The sequence below is a fragment of the Rissa tridactyla genome, chromosome 7 (genome assembly GCF_028500815.1).
Source record: "Rissa tridactyla isolate bRisTri1 chromosome 7, bRisTri1.patW.cur.20221130, whole genome shotgun sequence".
Lineage (NCBI taxonomy): Eukaryota > Metazoa > Chordata > Aves > Charadriiformes > Laridae > Rissa > Rissa tridactyla.
In genome coordinates this window covers 13,699,529-13,723,868 of record NC_071472.1, presented here as the reverse complement: position 1 = coordinate 13,723,868, position 24,340 = coordinate 13,699,529, and the positions used below count along the sequence as shown (strand labels likewise).

At 44.6% G+C, this 24,340-nt stretch overlaps 1 long non-coding RNA gene across 6 annotated transcripts in view; it reads right to left on the bottom strand.

Annotated features, from left to right (window-relative positions):
- LOC128912747 (uncharacterized) overlaps positions 1–23,564 on the bottom strand; it is an 81,562-nt gene extending 57,998 nt beyond the window's left edge. For 5 of the 6 annotated variants that reach the window (XR_008467752.1, XR_008467748.1, XR_008467747.1 and 2 more), the window contains exon 1: positions 23,412–23,564. This is a non-coding gene — a long non-coding RNA (uncharacterized LOC128912747). The remainder of the gene's footprint in view (positions 1–23,411) is intronic. The other variant, XR_008467754.1, reaches the window with a different exon arrangement.
- Positions 23,565–24,340: the final 776 nt, after the last annotated feature.

Here is a 24,340-nt window from a genome sequence, read left to right as displayed (position 1 = left end):
TTACAGCAATAAAATTCCAATACCATATCTCTGCGTGAATAATTTCCACCTTGTCACTGAATGAGCAAAAATGGATATAATACTGAACAAATGATCAAAACAGCACTAAAATATGATATTTCTGTAGGTATTTGTTTGACTCTTGAAAAATGGCTCAAGATTATTTACAGAGCGCTATGTAAATGAAATGAAGTATGCACTCAGACACATGCATACAGGATGTTTATTATGCAAAAGCACATACAGAATTTTTTCAAGCACATTGGTTCGAACGTATGCCATCCCCTTCTCACCATCCTTTCTAAAGAGCATTCCTTGGTTTCAAAACAGTAAGGTATTTTACGGAAAACTGGTTACAACCAGTTCAAACAGGTTGAAATTCATGTCCTTTCTATCAGCAATCAGTCTCTTGCAAGGAAAGCTAAAGGGAAATGACCCTTGAAACACCACTCTGGGTGGCTATGGAAATCCTTTTAATTGGACACTATTCCCAACAGTGACAATAAGTAGATGCTATTTGCCAATAACATTGATTGCCATCAGTCTGGGGTTACTATACTTTCACACTTATAAACTTCATCTCAGATAACCCATAATATAAAAGTATGAACGGTTGTAAACGTGTCCTCAGTTCAACTCGGCACCAATTACCTCCCACAAAGCCGGAGGTGGAGGCAAGTGCCAGTCGAGGTGGGACAGGCAGGGGGGGTTCGGGCAGTGCGGAGATGCTGCTTCCCCTCGTGTCACTCTTAGGTGCACATGGTCCCTCCTACTGCTAAATCCCAGGGACTTTTCTACAGGTGACATGTGGATTTATATGCTGCTACTTTAAAACGCTGTCAGGAGAAGAATGAGGGTGCCTGATGCCATACCTTAAGCTGGGCATGCAAAATCCTCGCTCCCTTGCCAGTTCGGACAGTTTCAGATGAGTAGCCACACACCAGAGAAGGTAAGGGAGATGCAGAAGTGACAACATGCAGTGTCCTCCCGCAGCCGCCCGGCAGGGATGTCTGCACCATGCACGTGCAGGGAGTACAGCAAGCTGCAGTGACATGCTGAAATGTCATGCCAGACATTTCCGGCAAACCCGAATCTCCACAGACTAGTCCAAAGCCTGGCAGAAATCATACTAGTGCTACCAGGACTTTTTCCAAAGGAGACTCTTATATGCACTCGTGTTTACATCACTGACCGAAGTTAGAAACTAGGGACCCACTAGGTCATTCAGTCCAGCCCCCACCATTTCTGGCACCTGTAGGAAAGTCTCTTTCAGAAGTGAAACTAAGGCATGTCCACTCCCATCATTTGCCAATTTACTTTGTTTAATACAGCAGCAATGTACAAACAAGTCATGTTCCTTCACCTTCTTTGTGCAATACAGCCCTTTTTATTAATGTCAGTGTCCTGGGCGTGTTTCTCTGCCTCTCTTCTGGTTTTAGTTCATTTTTCTTGACTGGAAGTCACCAGAGATGTAAACCAGAACTACAGAGGAATTGCTCCACGCTAGCCGAGCATAACAGCAGCCAGGAGGTGTGGATATTCAGCATTTGCGTCCCAGAAAAAGGAAGGGAAACCTAACTCGACCCTAGTTACGAAGCACAGGGATACATTTTCCTCAGAGATGGTGTGTTCCCTGGGTCCTGCCTCACTACCACAAAGACCTTCTGCAAACAGCTGCTGCATTTGTCCAGAGGCCGGTGCCCGCGCCCCTGCACAGCCACTGCCGCTGATGCCTCCAGCCATTTTCAGCAGCAAAGGGTCCTACAGCCCTGTAACAAAACGTGGAGGACTGGTCATAACAAGCCACAGATGTAGCTCCCAGCCAGATGTCTCTTGAATTAAACTGATATTCGATTTTGGATTCTGCAGGGTACTCTTCACAGATAATATATTTTGGTATAATGCCTCGTTAATATGCTTTTGAACTGCCCAGCTGCACAGTAGCCACATGTCAGCATGCAACCTGGACAAGTACCCCTGTCACGAGACTAGTCTTTCTGGGCACATCCACCTGGACAATATTCAGAAACCGAAGGAGTTTGGAGACCTTATAGCAGCCTTCCGGTACCTAAAGGGGGCCTACAGGAAAGATAGGGAGGGACTCTTTATCAGGGAGTGTAATGATAGAACACAGAGTAACGGCTTCAAACTGAAAGAGGGTAGATTTAGATTGGATATTAGGAAGAAATTCTTTACTGTGAGGGTGGTGAGGCACTGGAATAGGTTGCCCAGGGAAGTTGTGGGTGTCCCATCCCTGGAGGTGTTCAAGGCCAGGCTGGATGGGGCTTTGAGCAGCCTGGTCTAGGGGGAGGTGTCCCTGCCCAGGGCAGGGGGGTTGGAACTGGATGATCTTTAAGGTCCCTTCCAACCCGAACCTTTCTATGATTCTGTGATTTCTGTTTGAGATAGCAAGGACAACCAGCAGGTCCCGTGCCAGGGTCTAACCTCCTCTGCTAGCAGGGACGCACACAGACACCAGTCTGCATGGGGCTGGAGGACCAGAAGGTGGTTTGTAGTGGCTAACGCGCTGCCCACAGCCCTGCCAGACCCTGCCCTCATAGGTAGCCCACACTCGGTGCTCAGAGGCCCTGGGAGTTGAAGGTGCCCACCCGCCAGGATGCAGCATGTAGCGGGGAGGCTGCCGTGGTGCTCACTGGTTACACAGCTGTCACCAAGGGATGGCTCTGCTGCGCAAGAGGCACCGCAGCATGGGGGCACACTGTGTACCTGCGCGTTAATCCTTGCCAGAAACCATCATATCTAACCAGGGCTTTTACTGGAGAACACTTGTGTTTATGAGGCAATAATCGTCTTCTGACCCAAGTAAATTTGATAACCGCAGGCAAAGGAGACTAATGGAAAATGCTACTCCTGAGCAAACAGAGAGCACCTCAGGTCATCGTGGCTAGAGCTGGCTACTAAAAATATCTTTTATTCTGGCCTCAAACCATCCATGCACATGGGTTAGTGGGGGAAAAAAGCCCCGAGAAACAAAAGATCCACTGACACCTCCAGCTATCAGGAACCCGTAAGTGTTTTCTCTTGCCAAGTGCCAGAGCACGGGGGAGGCGCGCAGCACAAAGATACCTTCTGTTGAGCGGAGGCACTGCTCCAAGGATCTGCCCTGACATCTACGCAGCCACCTCAGATGTTTCTCAGCCTCTGCTTCCCAGACAAGGACGAGTGTGGACACGGCTCCCTGAGGTGTGCCCCCACCTGCCACAGGCAGTTGCTTAGCTCATGCTCAGCATTTGACATGCTTCACCAGAAGCCACTAAATAATGTTTGTAGGGAGTTTCTTTTGATTCTAGCTTGCTTTAAAGAGAAGCCATCAGAGTCTGGAGGATATGGGAAGTTTTGCAAAGAATACTCGTGGCCAAAGCAAAGCTTGCAGAAAGAAATTAGCACGATAATTTCAAGGTAAACCCTAGGGAGAGGGAAATTAGTGTTGGGTGGGACACAGTCTGATTGCAGCCAGGATAATTTGCATGATATCATCTGCATGACATGCCCACTGAAACAGGTAAAGAGGGATATGAGGAGTCCTGAAGGTGACAGGTGATGCTGGGAAATTATGTGCCCAGAAAGGAAACTGCAGTCTATTTTGCAAACGTGTCCCTGCAGCAGCCTGAGTAGGCAAATCTGGAGAAAGAGTTGGAGGCAGTTCACAAAGCGCCAGCCCTGCAGTAGGACACAGGAACATAAAACTAAAATGTTTCCAGGCACACAAAAATGAGACACTGGTTCAGTCCCCTTGGAGCAGCAGGAAAAGCAGAGACAAGTGTCTGGTGTATTCACGCTAATCACAGTGGTGCCAACGTGCTGAAACAGGGAACGCTGCTTTGGCTTAGGGGTAAGAACTATTGCATCCTCATGTACCATACAATCCCCTATTGATGTATATTGCCAAATACTGCCCCCAGTTCAGAACTGTAGAGATTACGCGCTCAACACATTGAAGACAAATGTGCGGTAGAGTGCAGGACTGAGGACATTTTCTCGACAGGGTTTGACAAAAGCAGAGAGGAGCAGAGACCACAGAGATTATATGTATGACTGTTATATCAAGAAAAAAACCTGTCTGATCTCAGAACAAATGGTGACCACAGTTGCCAGAGTTACTGCTGAGAATTAACAGTAATTAAAGCAGAGTCAGGTCAGGATGGCATTTTCCCATCAGTTCAAGGTGGCAGTTGCAGTAACTGGCAGGGTTTTGTTGAAAAGCACCATCAAGGGCCTCAATAACACATTACAGAAAAATGTAGGTGAAAGAATCTACAAAGGTTGAGAATTTGAAATTAAAAAGAAAGTCCCAAGACATTTTTATTGGTCTTAAATGAACAGTGACATGGAGGACATCAGTCAAGTCTGCTGTATGGGCAAAGGCCTTGTGCTTGTGGAATAAGAAAAGGTGTCCTTCTGAGGGCAATGCATGTGCAGTTCTTTAAATTGAATGAGAAATTAATCTATATTTTTATTCTCTCTTCCTTCAGCTGGAGCTAGCACAAAGTGGCTATTTCACATGTCAGGTGTATTTTTGCTGGACGCGGTTCATCTGACACAGGGATGACAGTCACATAGGCCACAGTGCCGTCAGGTTTAAAAGACCTGAAGGTGTTTCTTAGGCAAATAACCGCTTGGCCTCACTGCTAGTAGTACAACAAGCCACTTGAAAACATTTTTTTAAAGTAATAAAATAACTCCTAAAAGGATTTTGAAGTTTGCATGTTTAGCCCTGTTAAGATACACAGCTGTCCCATTAAAAGCTGCAGACATTTTGTGTAACAGAAAACTAAAAATAAAAATGCCTGGAATGGCAGAAACCAAGATCAGAGGAAGTCAGGATTTGTAAGCATATTAATAAACAGATAATATCAAGCTAAACAAGAAGTCTGTCTAAAATGACGCCACAGGAATGCTCCCCCTGTACCAACATCACAGCGACCCATCCATGCAACGAGCACAACCAGGTAGAGACACAGCCTTTGCACGGAGGGGCCTGGAGAGAAGTAGAGCAGGGGCAATCTCCACCTTCCGGAAAAGAGGTTACACTTAAGGGGGATTGGGCTGCACTAATTCATCTCCAGCATCTGAAAATTAGTCACCAGTGTCAGGTGATCACCTAGGCTCCTTCTGCATATGGATGGGGGAAGAGAATTCACCCCAAATTGATGTGGAGACCTAAAGCAGGCTGGAGGAATTGCTCCATGCAACCTGACCATAATGGGATATGATACTACTAGCTTAGACGAGACACCTAGCTTTGGCTAGCTAAGGATGACTCCTAAGCATGGTTTGCCATTTTACCTGGAAAGGTCTCAGTGCCAGGCAGCACGGAGCAGCCGCAGGACCTAGCACTCAGTTTATTTCCTATCCCTGAGTTTTTTTCCTTCAAAGAGTGGCTGAACTGAAATAGACCTTCAAATCTAAGCTGCCCCAGAGAAAGCTGAGCAGTGCTAGCAGACACTCCTGTGTCCAGGTGTGTCAAATTTCCTTGATCCTATGAGCAAAAACCTTCATACAACAGTCATGAGACTTGTTTTGGGGTCCTGGCCCTGAGGACAGTGAGTAAAACAGGCCATGTGGCTCTGCTGACCTTACGCCTCTGCAGTTAAGCCTTCTCTCCCATCACAGTGGGACTAGGGGGTGACTTGTCTCCTGGGAGGCATCCTCAGTGGAGGAGAGCATGCAAACTACCCCTGGCCCTTGCCTGGGAGGGTGACACCAGGCATGACCCGAGGCCATGCCACGGAGCGCACTCAAGATGAAACATCATGGACAGCTGACAGTCAGAGCCTGAGACCAGGCTTTGGCATTGTTTGATTTACCAGGTCTCATTTTTCTTTACTGGATAATGCCGTAGCTCCCTATCAGCCAACACATCCAGGTCTTCTTCCCGTGGAAACCCAGCCCGTGCATGTCAACATCTTGCCTCTGCCAGGCATCGGGACACAAAAGGATCAGGCTCTGTCTCTGGCCGTCACAGTCAAACTACTTTTGGCCCCATGCTGTTCCAGAGCCACTGCCTATTTTAAGCATTTCAGTTTCTCAGGCAATGGAGATGGCATTTTTCTGGAAGGCAGAGAACTGTGTGGAGCTGCATTACTGAATACAGAGGGTTTCTTTCAATCAGTTCTGCTCAGAGTGACTCCTGAGCCCCATTCAACTTAGCTAAAGTTATCATCTGACTACATCCAAAATATCTTAAGTTCTCCCTCAAGGAAAGATTTGTTCTGACCACTGACAGTCTCCGTCTGATAAATGTCTTCTAGAAAAGGCACAGCATAGTAAATTATCTCATAAAAAATAGGAGTTATGGACATTTAACAAGCCTGGATCTTGAGAAAAACACGCAGTTAAATCAGCATGCTTGGTAACAGCATTACACTGTCACATCCCAGCAGATATTGTTATCCACCAAAAGCCATGTCTGTATCCTTGAGTCAAACGATTGGCACGTATTGCTCTCTGAAGGCATGAGTCTAGTGTCTTATTCCTCTTGTCAACCACTAATGTCTTGCCTAATGTTAGAAGGCATCTTATTCCCTTTGCCCACATGAAGCTATTCCCCTCATTTTCCCCCCAGGAAGGCTTCGCTCCTTCTGCCTGTTAAGCTACTTTCCCTCCTTGATTTTAATTGATCACAAAAGCATAATATCACTAGGTAGTCTCACACTAACAACTCAGATCATTGTTTTGCTTGGTTATATGTTGCTACAGTATTTAGTTTCAGTGCCCAGATGCTATGATCAGCTTCACTGCTGGTAGACTTTCCTTCCCCCATTCCTTCTGTCTTTATGACCTCCTCTAATTTCATTGCTCTCTGGAAGAAGCAGAGTTTCTGGGTCAATAATTTTCCATCTTTGGAACCTCTGCAACTAATATTTTTCTATTTCTTGTGCTGTCTTTGCGACCGTGTTGAGCAGATATTCCTAAAACAGTTTTAGACTATTCTATTCTTCCCCTCCTGAGGTGAGAACACACACTCCTAGATCACATTGTCCTGAACACAGTCTTCACAGCACTACACACGTTTTCAGCAGTTTCCTTCATTGTAGCCCATTTGAATTGTCCAAGGATACATCCCATAACACTACGCATTTTCCCTGCCTTTGTCAGTGGCTGCAGTTAACTCACAAGATGAGAAGTGGCATGGTAACTCTTGCTTACCATACACAGAGAAAATTTATTACCCTAATGGATTTAACATTCTGCGGCAGAAGATTTACATCTTCTGCCGTTCCCGGTGCGCTGGGTTTGCAGCTCAGATGACATGTCAGATCTGAATGGCACAGCACATCCTCAGATCTAAACAAAGGCCTCACTATGGCCACCAAAAGGGAGCTGTCAGAGGACATAAATTGTCATAGCTCATGGAAGTCAGTGGTATAGTTTCACCAGCTGGAGTTCAAGCTAACTTCATCAATTGACGAGGCAATTAATCCATGCAGTCATCTCTCTTTTTGAAGTAGTTCTATCACTTTATTTTATTTTTTTTTTAATTTCTGTCTACACTTCTAGTCCTAATATTGATATTCAAGCTGTCAGCTGAACTGTTCTCACTTGTTTCACTATCACTGACAAACCATTTTTGGTAACACTAATGATTGTCTGCTGGTCTAGGTACTTGGCTTATGCCCTTCCACTATTACCAAATTTAGATTTGCTGTTATGTTGCAATTCGTGGCTAATGCCATATGTTACATTCCTTTCCAATTAGCTTCTCCTCCAAACACATGTGAGAAAGAGAAACCTATTATTTTCTAAGGACATACTGCCAGGCAAAATGAACATACAGCACGGTCTTTGTGTCTTGAGTGAGAGTGGTGTGTTTATGGCCAAAATGCTAACAGAGTTAAAACAATAAAATCCAAGAGACTACAACATGAAAGCTGCCTGCTGATGCCACAGGTTGTAATTTTTTTTTTTAGCTTAGAATTCCCTTCTCCCCCCGTCCCCCCAAACCCAGGCAAAACAAAACAAAAAGCAGAGAGAAAAATGTAGAGAAAGGCAAAGACAAGAGAAGAGGCAAAGGAAAGGAAGGTGTTCTGCTACAACCAAGCACAGGTAAAGCCACTGATCCTGCCCATTCTCCTCCTTTGTTTAGAAATATAATGAGTTTGAAGGTCAAGGATCTCCTTTTCAACAGCCAGACTGGATGAGCCAGCATCAGATATGCCAGTGAGAACTGATCTCAACATGGCTCACATGTTGCTAAAGCCCAGGTCGCACCCGGCTGCCCAGCCTCATCTGACCCCAACACAGCAGAAGATGAGAAAAGACCCAGCAACATAAAGAAATCTTTCTTACCCACCCTATTCTCAGCTCTGGAGTCCTGCAGGTTTACATTGGCCATTTATAGCAGAAAAGCCTTAAAACAAAGTCTTTCCTCGAGAACATCAGTGTTTCATGTAACTACAAAATGTTTACTTTTGCATGATTAATTTGTGCATCTTTGAGTTGAAGGCCTCTATCCCAGAATAAGTTGTGGCTGACCATAACTCTCTTCATAGATATAAGACCTTGTAAATGAGGAGGTGTTATAATACACTTAATGTACTTTGTACACTTACGCTTCACAAAACAGAATTCCATACGCAAAAGTTGAGCAACGCCATGACTGTTTTTGATCAAACTCAGTGTTCAAATGAATCAGACACGGTTTGAATACAGCAACCAGCACGCCTCTGAGATGCATACCTTTCTTCTCCACCCCAAACAGCTTGAGGAGGGAGAAAAGCATTTGAGCAGATGACTCAGCCAGGTCAGGGAGGTCCTTCAAAGCAGAGCATTTTTGGCATCATGGAAAATATTTTCCTCAGGGTCTGTGAGCCTAGAGCATCCCACACAATTGTAGAAATAAGATAAGACCCTCTGATTCGCTATCAGAAAAAAAAAAAGACGTGCTAAATCCCACTCAAACTACAATTAAGACACTGTAGGCTTTGTTGATTGCTTTCCTGAGTCTCCTGTCCCCTAACCAAATGACACTTTACAGAGATGAGAGTTGAGCGTTGAGCTTTCAGACTGCAGAACTGGACTTTAAATGGAGCCATACACATAACCCATGAGGAAACATGTCGATATCTTTTTTAATTTGTTTTGTGGAACCTCACGTATAAGTAACTGTTCATGACAATAAGAATTTGAATTTCCAGTTGCCCTAAAATTAAAGGAAGGGATTTGAGAATGAACAGAAGTTCCCCCCCTTGCAACTGAAGTCGATGAGACATCTTGATTCTTTGCGTGCAGTTACCAAGCGTGAGGAGGCACTCAATACAAACATTGTCGTTTTCCTACGTGACCATGTAACTGTCAGTGAGAAAGAGGCAGCTGACCTTCTCTCTGCATTTCAGAGGTCAGTTTAATACCAATGACCGCGAGGTTGCTCAAATTATCTGGCGTGCTTTGTCACATGTGTAAGCCCTGTTAGCTAAGGACTCCCAGGAACCAAGCAGGATTCAGTCTGTGTGGAGATGGACTGGAGCCACACAATCTGGGTACGGTCCCATGCAGCAAATGTCTCTCATGGATATACATGTCTTTTATTAAGAGTCACATAAGGTGGCTAGACGAGACAGTCTGATTCCCACCTTTTTCATGTCCTGCGATGGCTGCTTTAAGGCCTCGTCACTGTTGCCTCTTGTGCAACCCACGCTTTAATTGCGTCTTTTGCATGTGTAGTACCAGGCGGTCCTTACACAGTGGCTCTGGTTTACTCTCTGCCCCTGCTCCCGGTTCACATGCAATGCCTTATCTATTTTAGTCAAGGTGCAGACCCACGATGCCCCCAACACACCTCATGGCTCCAAGCCCCAGCAGGCAGCAGAGGGTCTGGAGCACAGCAGCTGTGGGAATTGATCTCCCCCCGCTGCAATGGGAGCAGGCAGCCACCATAGTCACTCCAAGTCATCCCCGAGATGCCGCAGTGATGAGAACGTCATGACCAGGTTAGACGGAGAAGGAAGGGAAAACAACCAGTTTGATGCACATGGTAAGAGCCTGCAACACCAGCACTGGTGCATGAACCACAGCCAGTTGGAAACACAAACAGATGCTTGCAAGAAGGCAGACAAACACTTTAGCACCACTTCTAATAAAGGGTGAAGCAGAGGCAGGGAGGTTAAGTAGTTTACTTAAGCTGTGGAGCAGAGCCTAGTTAGGCATCCTGGAGCTGGGCTCAAGCCACAGTTAGACCAGCAGATTTCAAATAATCATTCCCACAAACTTCTTCTGTGGTGATATTTCTGAACAATACCAGGGAACATTCCATCATAAATTGTGCTGTGTTACAGTTTCCACATTATAGCTATGATGTAACTCAGTAACACGTTGTCCCATCAAGCCCAACAACAATAGATTTAATCAGAACATTTGTCTCAGGGAGACAATGGGGAGTTCTGATTAATCTGGCACCAAACTCTGGCAGTTGCCTATGAGGGAGGGTTTTTTTTTTTTTTTATGTTTATCTAAATGCTTGCCCTTGGCAGCTCTTTATTATGCAATATGCCAAGGCTGCAGGCTGCCAGGGGAGCTGTGAAAGTGTCCCGTGCCATTTGACATGCAAAGAACATACCTCATTACAGAAATATAACATTTCTGCAGAAGCTCAAGGAGGAAGACGCTGTTCCTCAGACATCCCACCAGCCAACCACACATGAGCATTGAGGACATCAGACCAGTCAGATACGAAGGATCAGTCCTGTGAAACCTTGCTAGTGGAAACCAAACCACAGCCACGGAGGACCCAAAAGACAGGAGCGGGCAAGGGTAACACAGCATCACTTCTCTGCAATGGGTTGGGGGGTTCCCTTTGCACCTCTGCTCCTTTTCAAGCAGCTCAGGCCACAAAGGCCTACAGGTTGCTGCAGAGTGGAGAGGCCCCTTCACATAGGGTAGGTGCGGATGGGAACCCAGGTGGGAAGTCAAAACACAGGTTTACTCAAATATGGTGCTTGACAGACATTACAGTCAGTCATCAAAGGTACAGGAGCAGGGCTACAGCCCAGTGTGATCACGAACAGAGGCAAGGCTCAATTCTGCTTCTGTGCCTATTTCTGCAAAGATTAGGGCTGTGGTAGAACAGTGTAACCAAGACTACAAGCAGTCCTAACAACGTGCACGGCTCTTGATGACGCTGGCAATAAGCTGCACTGCTGAATCCAAGCAGGGCATGGCACCAAACAGCCCCCTCAGACCTGCCGGGTGGGATAAAGTATTTTTCAATTTGGACTTATGGGATAGCCTGTATTGTCACCTCCCGCAGCCCTCCCTTCTCACAGCCCATCCCAGACAGCTTCCTCCACAGCTTGCATGCGGACAGCCTCCCCACATCACCCCTCCATCCACCTGTCCCATGCAGAGTGCTGGCCACCGGTCCTGCTCACGTCCCATGGCCAGGCTGGTTTCCTGCATGCAGCTGCCTGCCTCACCAGCACTGCTGTCCCAAAAAAACCTTTCCATAAAGGGCCGGGATATACCAAGGCCGAGGCTCAGACTTGTTCTTGAAGTGGACTGCTGCTGGGCAGTAATGCTTAGGAGTTGAAAATTTAATGGGAGTGTCTCTCTCAAACAAGCCCTTGGCATTTCTTATCTAAGAAAGTTTGACATAGGTTGGGGGGCGATATAAAAAAAAAAGAAAGCAATGAATAAGAAAGAAGAAATTTAGTGACCAAAGCCTGCAACACTGTCCCAAAGCAACTCTCAGCCTCTGGCTCTTTCTTCGTCCTTCTTCCTTCTGCTCAGCTTTGCTGTCACTGCTTTCACTGCAGTAGCGCGAAGGAAAGGGGACGGTTCTGCTAGAGGAGATTTGGGTCCAGCAAAAAAAAGGGGGCTTCCCTAGTGCTCCCCCCATCAGGGGAAGTATAAATAACACATTAGCATGGAATCTTCCACAAATCCTTCTTTTTCCACAAAAAAAAAAAAAAAAAATCAAGGCAGCTTCTCCAATATTTGAGACCAGACAAAATGCTAAGCTGCCTTGTTGTCACCAACGCCCTCTTCCACTCTCATCCTTTTGCCTTTTTCATGCTTGGAGCCAGAGGTACTTCTGCAGTTACAAAAGCTTTTCTGTGTGTTGATGCTGGAGCTGGAGAAGCTTTCTCTGGATGGATCTAGTCAGCCAGAGAAGAAGCTTGAGGGTTCTTACAAGCATATTACTCATTTTGGCCAGCACCCGCCTCCCATTCATTTCAATAAAATATGTTTGTTTTGTTATAAATCTTGATTTGATTTTTGGGAAGTGAAATGCCCACCCCTGCCAAGAAGAAATGGTACATTCTACATGTCACCACTATGTCCTCCTCTTCTTAAGAGCTAGATGTTGTGAAATAAAAAGATCAATTTATATTAAGGCCAGATTTTTATCAGGTCAAGGCTTGTAACGGAAGGAATCTGTGTATGGGAAACATATTAAAAATGACTGAGAGTTACTAAAAAAAAATATCACTGCTCAGAGCATGTAAGCCACTACCTTGTTTACTATATAATTTATCCAAAAATGCCTAACATTGATATGACGGTTATATTATTGTTTCATCCACCACCGAAATACCATCCTGACTCTGAGAATCCATTTCAATAGCTCTCAAATCATACAGGCATACCACCAAGTACATAGCCAGGAATGAAAAAAAGAGTGGAAAACACCTTCCCTTCCCTTGAGCTTTCTTAGAGGGCCTCAAGATATCAAGTAGGAATCTGGTTCATTACAGGAATTATATTCCTGCCTTGGAGGTGTATGAATGTTTCCAGTCCTGAGCTTTTGGAGTGATGCAATAATTAGAGTTTTTCCTCCAAGCTCATGGGGCACTGGATATTCCTGGAGATGCCCAGGTTACAAAAAAAAAAATAATTCTTGTCCACATGGGTGCAAAGAGGTTTGAAAAGTAGATAGAGAGGACCCAGCTGTACAGATAATTATCTTCTAATATTATTTGGAAGCCCTTCAGGAGATAGTAATAGTGTATATGCACCATAGTTTTGTTCCCCACCATCAGTAGACTAATTCATATGCAATTACATTCCCAACAAACACTACTCAACATTCCTAATTCATGTGACTTCAAGAAGACTGTAATGTCATGCTTAGCCTCTTCGTTACTAAGCATGTGGATACTCTAAAACCATCTCTTAAGTTGCTCAGTGTCTTCATTAGAGGTGGTTTTAAATTAGATTTCTAATGCCCCAGCTTTGGGGTCATTCACTATGTAGACCTTGGGTCTATCTCTTCTAACAAGTGAGACCTACAGAAACGATGTTCAAGTTAGAGCAGCCTTTCATGCAGGGGCTCTTTGCATGTACAAGTTTGGTTCAGGCCAGAGCATAATTTTTCCATGCTATTGAGCAAGGCACATTTACCACAAGTAAACCATGCAGTGAAAACAATGCTTGCAGCTGTAAGGAACCAAGCCCTCCGCAATGGACAGGGCAGAGATCTGGAAAGAGGAACAAATTGACATGGCTTAAAACACAAGCCCATTGACCAGTCAAGAAGGGTTTACATGGTGCTTCTCTAAACAGATATTGTTCCCAGAAACTATTCACATCAGTAGCCATATCCACAGTACCCAGTGCTCATCAGCGGCTTGCGAATAGCCATCAGCTATAGAAAACCAGGGCCCAAAGCCAGTGATCCCCAGGTTAGTTCATCTCTATCTGTTATTTATTCACTCCTCACTCTAATATAAGATATTCGAAGTTCTACCTCCAGATTTTCTTTCCATATGCACTTCTTTTGGAATCTAGTAGGTTTAATTATTTCCAGACCCTGCAGCAAAAAGCAGAATGCTGAAAGAAACCCAAAGCATATGATTAGAACATTATTTTTTTTCTTAAAGCATGATGAATAATCCACAATTATTTATGTCTTTGGATTGAGTCAAAGTAAGAAAACAAGTATGTCATAAATGACATCTTGATATATTTTGGTATACCACTGAAGTGCGTCAATGCGATGACTTTTAACTTGTTTGGTTTAGGTTCCTGAGAAATCTTATCAGGATTATTGCTGAACCCAAGCCAAAGTTGATATTGTTTGTATTTTGAGTTGCAAATTAAGGGAAACACAAGAAGTGTTTTGGGTAACTCTTGAAGACAACTAAAAGAATTAATGTTTTGAGAAAACAGCAGTGGTTGTGATGGTCTAAGGCAACGTCTGTAAGGAGAAGATAGTATTTCTGAAAGTGTTCTTTTGTGCCTGAAAACTTTTTCCAACTATTAATAGCCATTTTAAGAAGAGGCGTGGTCTCTACCTACGAACTTTGCCCAGACTACTTCTACCCTACCCTCTGCCTACAAACCTTGCCCTGATTACCTATACCCTACCTGCTACCTAAAAACTTTCCCATCCCTTCAGGGAATCCAGTTGCTTTAGGTCAAGTGAGATATGAGTGAAATACAAGTGATGACCTATTGTGAATTAAGATGCATGGTCTAAAAATAGTCACAGCATATAAAAGCACCTTTAGATATGTCATGCTGAAGAACATCACATATCATAGCATGTGCCTGCATCCCTTTCATAGCCAAAAATCATTGAATTGACTTGTCTTGTTTTCAACTTTGAGTTTGCCATCACAGGATAACTCAATCCACTCTTTCTTTACCAAAAAGCTCAATGACATAGACACTCTTCTGGCAAAAACTGGTTCCTAATCAATTCTCATTCATTACTCCTCCAGGAAAAGACTGATTGCATTCAATAAGCAATACTCCCATGCTAAAAACAAGATCAAGGTGAATTTTTCATCTCTGAAAGGCAACATCCCAAATCTGCTGTGATTAGCAGGTTTTTTCCTTCACTTATGAAAAATCTACAGTTTCTCTATCACTGCCCTTATTTTGTTTAGGATTTACAAGGATGAACTTCCTGCCCTTGCAATCAGCATTTGGGTTTAAAAAGGCCTGGGAGCAGGCTAAAGCAAGTTAGTTGATTCATTCATTCATACGAAATGGTCAGCACACTAAGGAAAACTTGCACTGCACTGAGTTCAAAGCAATTAGTCGAGTCTATCTTCCCACACATCCGCCACCTCTCCGAAGGAAGAAACAGGCTGGTACCTTCCCATTTTGCTGCACAAAACAGACAGCAAGCGGGAACACTGAAGTTAGGATTAAATAAAAACGGCGATCCGTGCCGCTTTGCAGGACAGGCACTCTGAGTTTGGGGTTTTTTTCCAGTTAACACCTCCAAAAAAAATACTGCAGTGCAAGGATTTGGTCTACGCACCAATTTTTTCACATTTGCCAAGTCACCGCATCTCCCGGTTTGTATTTATGCGCTGCCAAATCCCATGTGAAAGTAGTTTTGCCACAGCAGGGCTACCTGTGATGATTAACAAGCACATGCACTGAGTCTCCTCTGCGGTCTTGCTAGAGCTTCACGCAGTCATAACTCATCTTGAAACAGCAGTTCTGATTCAAACCTTATGGAATAAGTCACACATAAGAAGTTAAGCAAAACTACTGGGGCTGGCATTTCTGTGTCACTGCAGGTAGAAGATCTTAAGACTTCTGCACACTCTATGAACTTTACTAAAATGGCACATCTTGAATTCTTTAACAAATTGGTTTTGGTTAAAAGAAAAACCCACATCAAGCTGTTTTGCAGCTTTATTCTTAAGAACCAATGACACAATGTCTGTTGTTGCAGATAGAAGTGAGGGCTCTTTGTGTGAGGTTTCCTGGTTTGAGCAATCCTAAAGCTTTACATAGCATGACGTTTCAAGGGCTCTCGCAAAGTCATCGAGAGACACTGGGGGCTTTGGCTGTTTTCCAGCTTTCTCTCAAGGGAAAACAAAAGAAAAAGAGAGCGTGGATTTGTTTGTCTTTTAAGGAGCTGTACTTGGTGGAAGCATAAAAACAGGGAGAGCTCCACTGGGTGATTAAATAATAGTTCATAGCAAGTAATAACTTTCCTCGTATTGTTTTTTAAAGTGCAAGAGGTAAGGAGCTGGGGTTGCATCTCCTCATGCCATGTGCTGCACTGTATTTGCAGCAGGAAGCCACGAGCAGCTCTGGATCCATGCTGCTGCCTGCTCCCTCAATAAACTTTTGTTCTGTGTCTCTATGGTCTTGTGGGTTTTTTTAAGCTACCCTTACTAGTTAATTGTTTCTTCCCTAGCTGACAATAGCACTCAGATCCACAAGCAGCTTCCAGAGCCCATGCTCAAATTCCCTATAGAGAAGCAAAGAGCGGGGGTTAAGGGAGCAGCAGACAGCAAGGGTGGTCATGGCCTCTTGGCCCTTGGCCATGAATGCCTGCAATGGCACAGGAGAGAGTCAAGAGGACCAGCTCCACCCTTGTAGCTCTGCTGTTTGGGAGGTCAGGCACCTCAGTCCTGCTACCCATTTGACATAGCCACCTTCAACACAACCTGCCCCTGTCCCCAGCATCTGCCTGCCCTGCTGGTGGCAGCTTCTGCTGCAAGCAGCCTTGGCCTTTGCAGGGCCACAGCCAAGCCATACACCCCAGCCCTTCCTGGTGGTGGGCTTCAGCAGCCTGGGATGGAGGCATTAAGAATCAGATCAGGCAACTAACCCCGCTTAAAAAAAAAATAAAATAAAAAGACACTTTTCTTTAAGTGCTCTGTTCACTCAACCCTTTCACCATGTAACTTCACCACCACCTATGCCAGAGACACCCTGGGTGATGAGAAGCGATGGGGGCACTAAGAGAGAAGTCACAGCCTTGTTCTTGCAATGCAGTAGGAAGGGGATGAAGGTAAACCATCACAGGGTTTACTGCTGGAGGCTGAGGGAGATGCTGGTACATGGAGATCTGTCCCCTCAGTCAAACTCCACAGGAAAAAGAAGCCAACTCTCCAGGGTATAGCACACCTTTGTTTCTGACCTCTCTGGTATTGCCTTTAAGAGGACAAGATACACATTTTTCATTCAAGAATGCTACTGTCGTGCTTGAATATACATTTCTTTCCCCAGTACCTCAAACACACTGTCTTGGACCAATATAATCATTGTTGTGGCTATGGAATGAATCAGATCAGGAAATTCTCCCAAGCCAAAACCAGCCATTTATTTCTAACCTAGAGTAGACCCTGTGCCGGCACGCAGTGCAGGCAGCACGCCACAGCCCAGGCAGGCATGGGATGCAGGGTGGGAATACACTTTGGGTCAGTGCAGCAGCCAAACCCCTCCTCTTTTGAGAGCCCATCCCCAGGTAACCCACAAACACCTCATCCTGAGGTCTCATCCCAAGACAAGCAGTGCAGGATTGACAGTGGGCATAGTGCAAGTCACACGTATGAAAACTAAAAGGAGAACAAAATGGAAAAAATACCGGGGAAGAAAAAGCCACATGGCAAGCTTTTTCTGGTTTTACCTAAAAGTGTGTGGTGAGCTCTTGCATCAAAGACAAATGTTGGACAATACAAAAGCTTGGTCATTAACACTCACATCAATCACTGGGACTGTCTGGCCAAACCACATGCTAACCCAGGCAGCATGCAAGACCAGGGAGAAGGAATGGTTTACTTTGATCTGCTGTGCAGTGAAAAGCAGGCTCATTGTAATGTCTACATGAGGATTTCACCTCTTGGTAGTTCACAAGCTCACAAAGTCTCTGAAGACATGGGTGGCGCATGCTGGAAATGTCACCAGCAGGTGCTCTGATTGCCCGTGACTCCTACCTTACCCATGCAGCAAGATGAAATATTGCTCCTGCCTGCACAGGGCAGGGAGTCCCACCTCTGAGCCCTAAATCTCCCGTGACAGTGGGAACTGGTGCAGCCACGGATCCCTGCCCTTTGTCCCAGGGCTCTCCCTTGCTGCGTTTTCCCATGTGGAGGGCCCAGTCTGTAAGGTGTGATACTCTATACCTGCTTGGTGCCAATCCAGGACTTGTATGGCTTCTCTTACAGGCCTCTAACCTCCATGCATGACCGTCTTCCAAATACGCTCTCTCTCCACCACACTTTTTATCTCCCCAGTTCTTAATTGCACCAAAGGAGGCTCTCGGATAAATATCAGTAGTAACACTTTCTTCCTCGCTTGTCATTGTTCTTCCATGATTCAAAACGGCTTCAAATGACAGGTTTGAAAAATGGCCAGGGCTTGTAAAGTGTGGGAATGGAAAAGTTTCTGAATGCTGGCAAGTGCTTATCAACGCCTGCATTGTAATATCAGCAACCAAGTGGCAATAGAGCTGTGCCAAATTAGGTGGAAAAGGAGCGCACACAAAGAAAGATCAATAGATTTAAAGGCAGAATTGCCATGAGCGTGAGTACTCCTGAATGATTTCACCCACTATTTGCTGCAGCACGAGTTTCTCTTTGGTAGCATCTCTAAGTATTGTTCCAGTGACCCTCAAGGAAGCTGACAGAAACATTCTAGTTTTCCTGCTGCAGGACAACATATACCTCACGCAATTTTGTAGCTTTTAAGCAAAACCAATCCAATAGCTTAGTCACAGTTACTTGGGGAAAATATTTCATTAACCTGTGAACTATTTGAATCTGCTTAAGAACATCAGAGTGCAGAGGCAGCCCTTCAAAGAGAAATGTTCATGTGTATCACATGCTATGTGATGCTAGAGAGAAGTCCTTGCTCAAGAATATGTGCTGAATATTTGGTTCTGTGTGGTGGGAAGCACTTCCCTGACCAGTTCTCCAGCAGACAGCATTATTTCACTGACCAACACTGAGGTGATTCTCTGGGTTACAGCATATGGGAAACTCAAAGACTGAGCAATCATACAGTGCACAGCTTCTCCCTGTGGTAAAGAGAGCTCAGCCATGCTTCACTGGTGCAGGTACCATCCCAGGATCCTGCCAAAGCTATGCTGACATTACAGAACCTTCATATGAGGGTTTCAGTGGAGGGAGGGGAAAAAAAAAAAAAAAAAAAAAAAAAGAGACAGTCCCCCAACAGTCCATCCAGATATTACAGAAACATAAAAAAAAAAAAACAACACCCCACACTTCGCCCTTTCTCCAGCAACTTTTGCAAGGACTAGGGAATCTTCACCAAACATGGCTGCCTCTCACACACTGAAAAAAACTTACCCTTGACAATGTTAAATTCCCCCCCAACAGTCACCACGTCCTCCCAAGTGCTCTCAAAGGCACTGCATTAAAAATATGTAAAGAAATGAAACATGTCACAGGCTAGTTAATAACGACTGGGTTTAAACCTAATGCTAAGTAAATTCCTGTTAACCTTACAGACCTCAACTGAGCTGTTCCCTGGGTTGTCGCAACCATAGCCAGGAGGCACTCAGATTTATCCAGTGTAATGCCGTCTTCCACTGGTCTCGTCAATGCCCCTGTCCAGTGCCGGGCGTAGCTACAGCAAAGTCCAGGTTATACAGGGAAGCCCTGCATACTCATCTCGTTCCTCCTGAAAGGGAAACACTAAAAAACTTGATCCAAGGATGGGTTTTTAAGAGTTCCTTCTACTTATGCCATAGCTATAATTCTCACCTTATGCCACTGACTTCTGTTGTCTATTTAGAGCAGGAGTCGTCAAGACTCGTAGCTATTATCACGGAAATCAGGAATTGCTGAACCTGGTTAACAGGTCTCCCCTGAAGCATGGGTAATCACTGGGACTCGAGGGACTACAGACCAAATCTCTACTCTGCCATAGACTTGAGCCCACGGGTAAGCCATTATAGCATCCAGGCACCAAATGGTGTGGAGGTGAGTCAGGTGCCCAAGTAATTTAGAGGCTCTAAGTCTAAATCTCTTTGATTTAGTTTCCCCTCACTGAACGAGGGGAAGAGCACCTCCTAGCCTCTCCAGGCTCTTGAGAAAAACCTGGTACATGGGGAAAGAACACGTAACAGTCCATCAGTAGAAGCTATTTAGCTATGAGGGACATGTGAGTATCTAAGGGACAAGAAGAGCTAGGCAAGCCAGTCTGCCCAAAGTTCAAGTAGTAAAATGAGTGATGCCCTTTGGGTTTTTTGTACTTTCTTAGCTGAAGTCACAAGAGATGTCACATGCTGTCCAAAACCACATGCCTCCTACGCCAAGACCTGCAGCATGCACAACTGCAATATACCAGGAGGTGCTTTGGCCAAGCCACTAGGTCAGGTACCTTTTCAGAAGACAGTCTGCATACTCGAAGCAGCAAGAACAAAGCGTACAGGCTAAATAACTTAATAAACAAAAATGTACCTTAGGCAATTGGTGTTCTACCCTGCTCTGCTGCCCTTCATTTACTGAAGTGAACAATGAATTAAATTATGCTTCGCCAAGGAAAAAATAAAAAAAAAGTGTGTTGAATTGTGTCAGAACATCCCATTTTGGAAATGGGGCAGGAGTATTTTCGAATGGCAAAACCTAAATTTACCATTTGTTGAGTCACAGTTTTGAGTGGTATTTTCCCCCTAAATATAGGTTACTCGAAAAAAGTAATTGCCAACTATGAAAAAGAAAGAAGTCTTCCCTTTCTCAAAAGCCATATCAGACACAGGTCGACTGTTTGAGGGAAGTTTAAAATTAAATTCCACAAAAGCATTTACTACTGAAGTAGTGAAGTTGACACAAGGAAAAAAAAATATTTTTTACAACACTATTATTTACATGTTTTGGAAAACAAGCTGTTCACTCATCCTTTCAGAAAAAAAAAAAAGAAAAAAGAGACATGTTGGAATTATTTCTATAGCAATGGATCAGAGGCTCAACGTGCTACCTCTGGACTTAAGGTGGAACAAAAAGATGGTTTCCATCTAAAAGAGCTCACAATAGAGCTGCTCAGGTTTATTCCTCCATGCAGTCCCTTTGAAATCAGTGCAACTGGTAACTAGAAAAAAAGACAGACTGGTTAGTCTGTACAAACAACAGGCGATGACACACAAACACCACTGAAGCATCCAAATGTATTACACATTTCATCACAGCAGACCCTGGCACCCATAAATCTTCAGTAATGTTGGCAGGAACTACTTGCAAATGTGTCAGGTAAGATTTGAAATGGGGAAAAAACCCCAAATATATAACTTTTTTTCTTATTATCATCAGATTACGCTGTTCTCCACATTTTAGGCCTTTCAAAGGTCAAAGCCTTCCTAGGGTCTATCCTATACGCCCATCACGAGAGTGTTGCGTTTAGGACTGGGCTTTTCAGTGTTTGAGCCCATGGTCACAACTCAGCTGATTAAGGAAGTTGCCAAAGCACCTGCTAGAATTGCCCCCTTTTAGAAGGGAAGACAGACAACCATGCTTTCCTTCAAAGGAAAGGCATGAAGGCACCATGTAATGCTTCTTACACTTATAGCCTGTGAGCCAGACTCAGCCTGTAAGACTTATCTTGGTTTCACAGTAGACAGCCCTGCCTATTGCAGCCTCTCCATTCAAATTAAAAAGGACTGAAAGGAAGACGACTTGCATTTTCATTTACTTCAAGCCTGTAAAACTTGACGATAAATATCTCTGTTACCCACCAACTCTGCAGCCATTTCTCCTTTTGATTGTGTATTCTTCTACCATATATAAAAAAAAAAAAAAAAAAAAAAGCTGAGTTAATGCACCTTTCTCACATCCAGGTTACCGGGGGCACCAGAGCAAGTGAGCAGAACTGGGAATTTGAGCACACACAGTCAATTGTGTGAGATCCTAATTTGGAGATTTAATGTCTTCTCGGCACAGGTATCCTAAGCTGCTCAAAAGGCAGCATACGCTGCCTTGCGCCACAGCACATGCAGGGCGGGAATGCCTCCACACAGTACGGTGTATCTCATCCACCGCACCTTCACCCCAGCTTAAAGCCCACTAGACCCCTCGCGCTGTGAAGCAATACGGTTAGCAAGTATAACCTTTGATTTTTAGTTGCAATTAGTATGTGTTCAGCTCCATTGTGACAAGTTATAAGGTTAGCTGGCAACTACATCTCCACAAGAACTGCCAGATTTAGTAGACAGTGGTTGCCAAGTTATATTCTTTCTATTTGCTGGGAAAAATTATTAAGTAAACAAATATATCCCAATTTAATTTTTAAATTGTCATTCTTAAGGGATGAACTGAAAGATAATTATGGCTTGGCACGCCTGTGTTATTTTACTTTTCTCCCACCCAACACTGGAAAGACAAAAGCTTTTTTTAGTGAGTGTATTCATAGATTATCTGAGGCAAGAATGGGGCATTATGATCTCTGGTCCGATTCCCTGGCTAGCACTGGCCGTGGGCTTCCCCCCTTGCTGACCCCACAAACCACCAAGCAGCCTTTGGACTAGCTTCACTTTGGGCAAGGTCTGGGCCAGATGACTTTCAGAGACTCCTTCCATGCTAAATTATTTTATGAGCTTATGAGTTTACAGCATTTGTCACAATCACAGGTTGACGTCAATCACGTATTCTGGCAAGAGGGTGAAACATGATATTAAGGCTGCGAGCAAGTTTCATCCATACTGCCAGTTTGCAAGAGTAATTATCTCATTGAGTACAAAATCACCAGCCTGTAATTAGTTTAATTGCATCCTTCTGCAGCTCCCACCGATGCCAAGCACTACACAACCAGCACTGGGCTGGTAATAGATCAAAGACCCACAGGTGAGCCACATCAGGAGGGATCAGCACAGTTTACAGCAGCTGTTAGCTGTTGTCTACCCCAAGGTTTGGGCTTCATGGTTTGGGGGGTCTGAAAGCTCCTTGTCTGTGTGCCCTTTTTTATACCCTAGACAGGTAGGATGAAATTTGCTCTGAATGAGCAAAATTAATGAGTTTCCTTGTTTACGTGACTAGATAGACAAAACCTCAGGTCACACAGACCGTTAAGGAACAAGGTAAAAATAGCAGATGGAGCATCACTCACTAGAAAAACACCACCAGGATCACTAGAGGATCCCCTCACAAAATTTCTCCAAACTATTCCTTTAGGTTCATTGCTAAGGACGTCTCACCTATTGCTATGATGGCAAAGCCTGGTAGCACAGCTCCTGATAAAATGAGAGAGAAGGACAAAGAAGTGGGGAAAATGCTGTTAAGGGTGCAGAAAGAGAAAAACGATAGGGAATTTCACACTGTGAGACCTGGGACAGACCTTTAAGGAGCATAATAAAGCCCATCAAGAAGCACAGTACACACTAGTGGTTAACAACACACAACTTGGGCCACTCACCTGGGACAGGCATCCCTCCTCCTACCCCAACACTGCCTCTCCTGCAGCCACCTAGGAAGGGAAGTGGCTTAATTTATAAAGCCAGGTCTCTTGACCAGGTGCAGGAAGGGCTCCTTGCCTGTGTGGTAGTAAGGCTGACCCCACCATGGAACAATCTGGGAAACTAAAACTCACAGAAACACCTGCGGGCATCTCCCTGGAATAGTCTCACAGCTTTGGTGGCAAGGGGATTTCCAGCCCTGGCTGCCTTTCAAGACCTCCCCAAAAGTCAAATGTGTGGGTAAAAAGGTGTTATTCTTAATTAAGGCCATCATTTTCCCCCCAACACTTACTGATAAGAGGCTTCCTTGCCCTCAGCCCACCTGTCACGCTGCTGAAGGTGACAGGCAAAACGGCTGAAAACAACCCCTGGGGGTGCACCTCGGAGCTTTGGGGGTTCAGCGCTCTGCCGGGATGGGATTTAGTGTCTTGTGCTCCCGACTACCGAAATGGCCTGTTAATTTTTTACCTAATATCTTGTCCTGGCTTCAGCTATAAATCTTTACAGAAAGAATCAAGTTAAAAATTGTCTTATGCTTAGTGATACACCCTAAACAGACACTACAGACAACACACACAGTGTCACAACAGACCTCTGTATTTAGGTCAATTATTAACCAAGTGATGCACATGATGTTTAAGTTCTTACCATTCTTCCAGTGCTTAGTGGCTGCTAAGTGAAACTTCATTTCTTTCTTTTAATGTATGCATTTTATATTTATTATCTCTTATTCTACACCTGAACCCACCTCCATACATATTCCCATATTTATTCAACAAGGATTGGCGGCAACTGGTCAGGATTTTATCAGGAGTCTGATGGTTTGGAGTTTTCTGACTTCCACAATGCTGTAATGTCATGAGGATTTCATTATAAAAACAAGTTTAAAAGGACCCCGATGGTCCTTCCCTCCTGCTGATGGACCCTCCCCCCCCGCCGCAGGGCCTGGTGGACCTGAGCAGTTGGGCTAGTTCTCCTCCACAACTACCAAACCCCAATGAACTCGTATATTTGGCGCAGGTTCTCAGTTCAGGTTCACGGTCCTTCTCTTTGCACCACTGGGGCTCAGAGGGTTTGCATTTAACTATAGTTTTTAAGGACTTCCTCACTGAGAGAGACCAAGAGGGACAGCACAAGAGCCTGAAAGGTGACAGATTAATGCCACTCAGTGACATTCAGGAGAGAGGAAAACTTTTTGCATTGTTCTAAAATGGGGCTCTC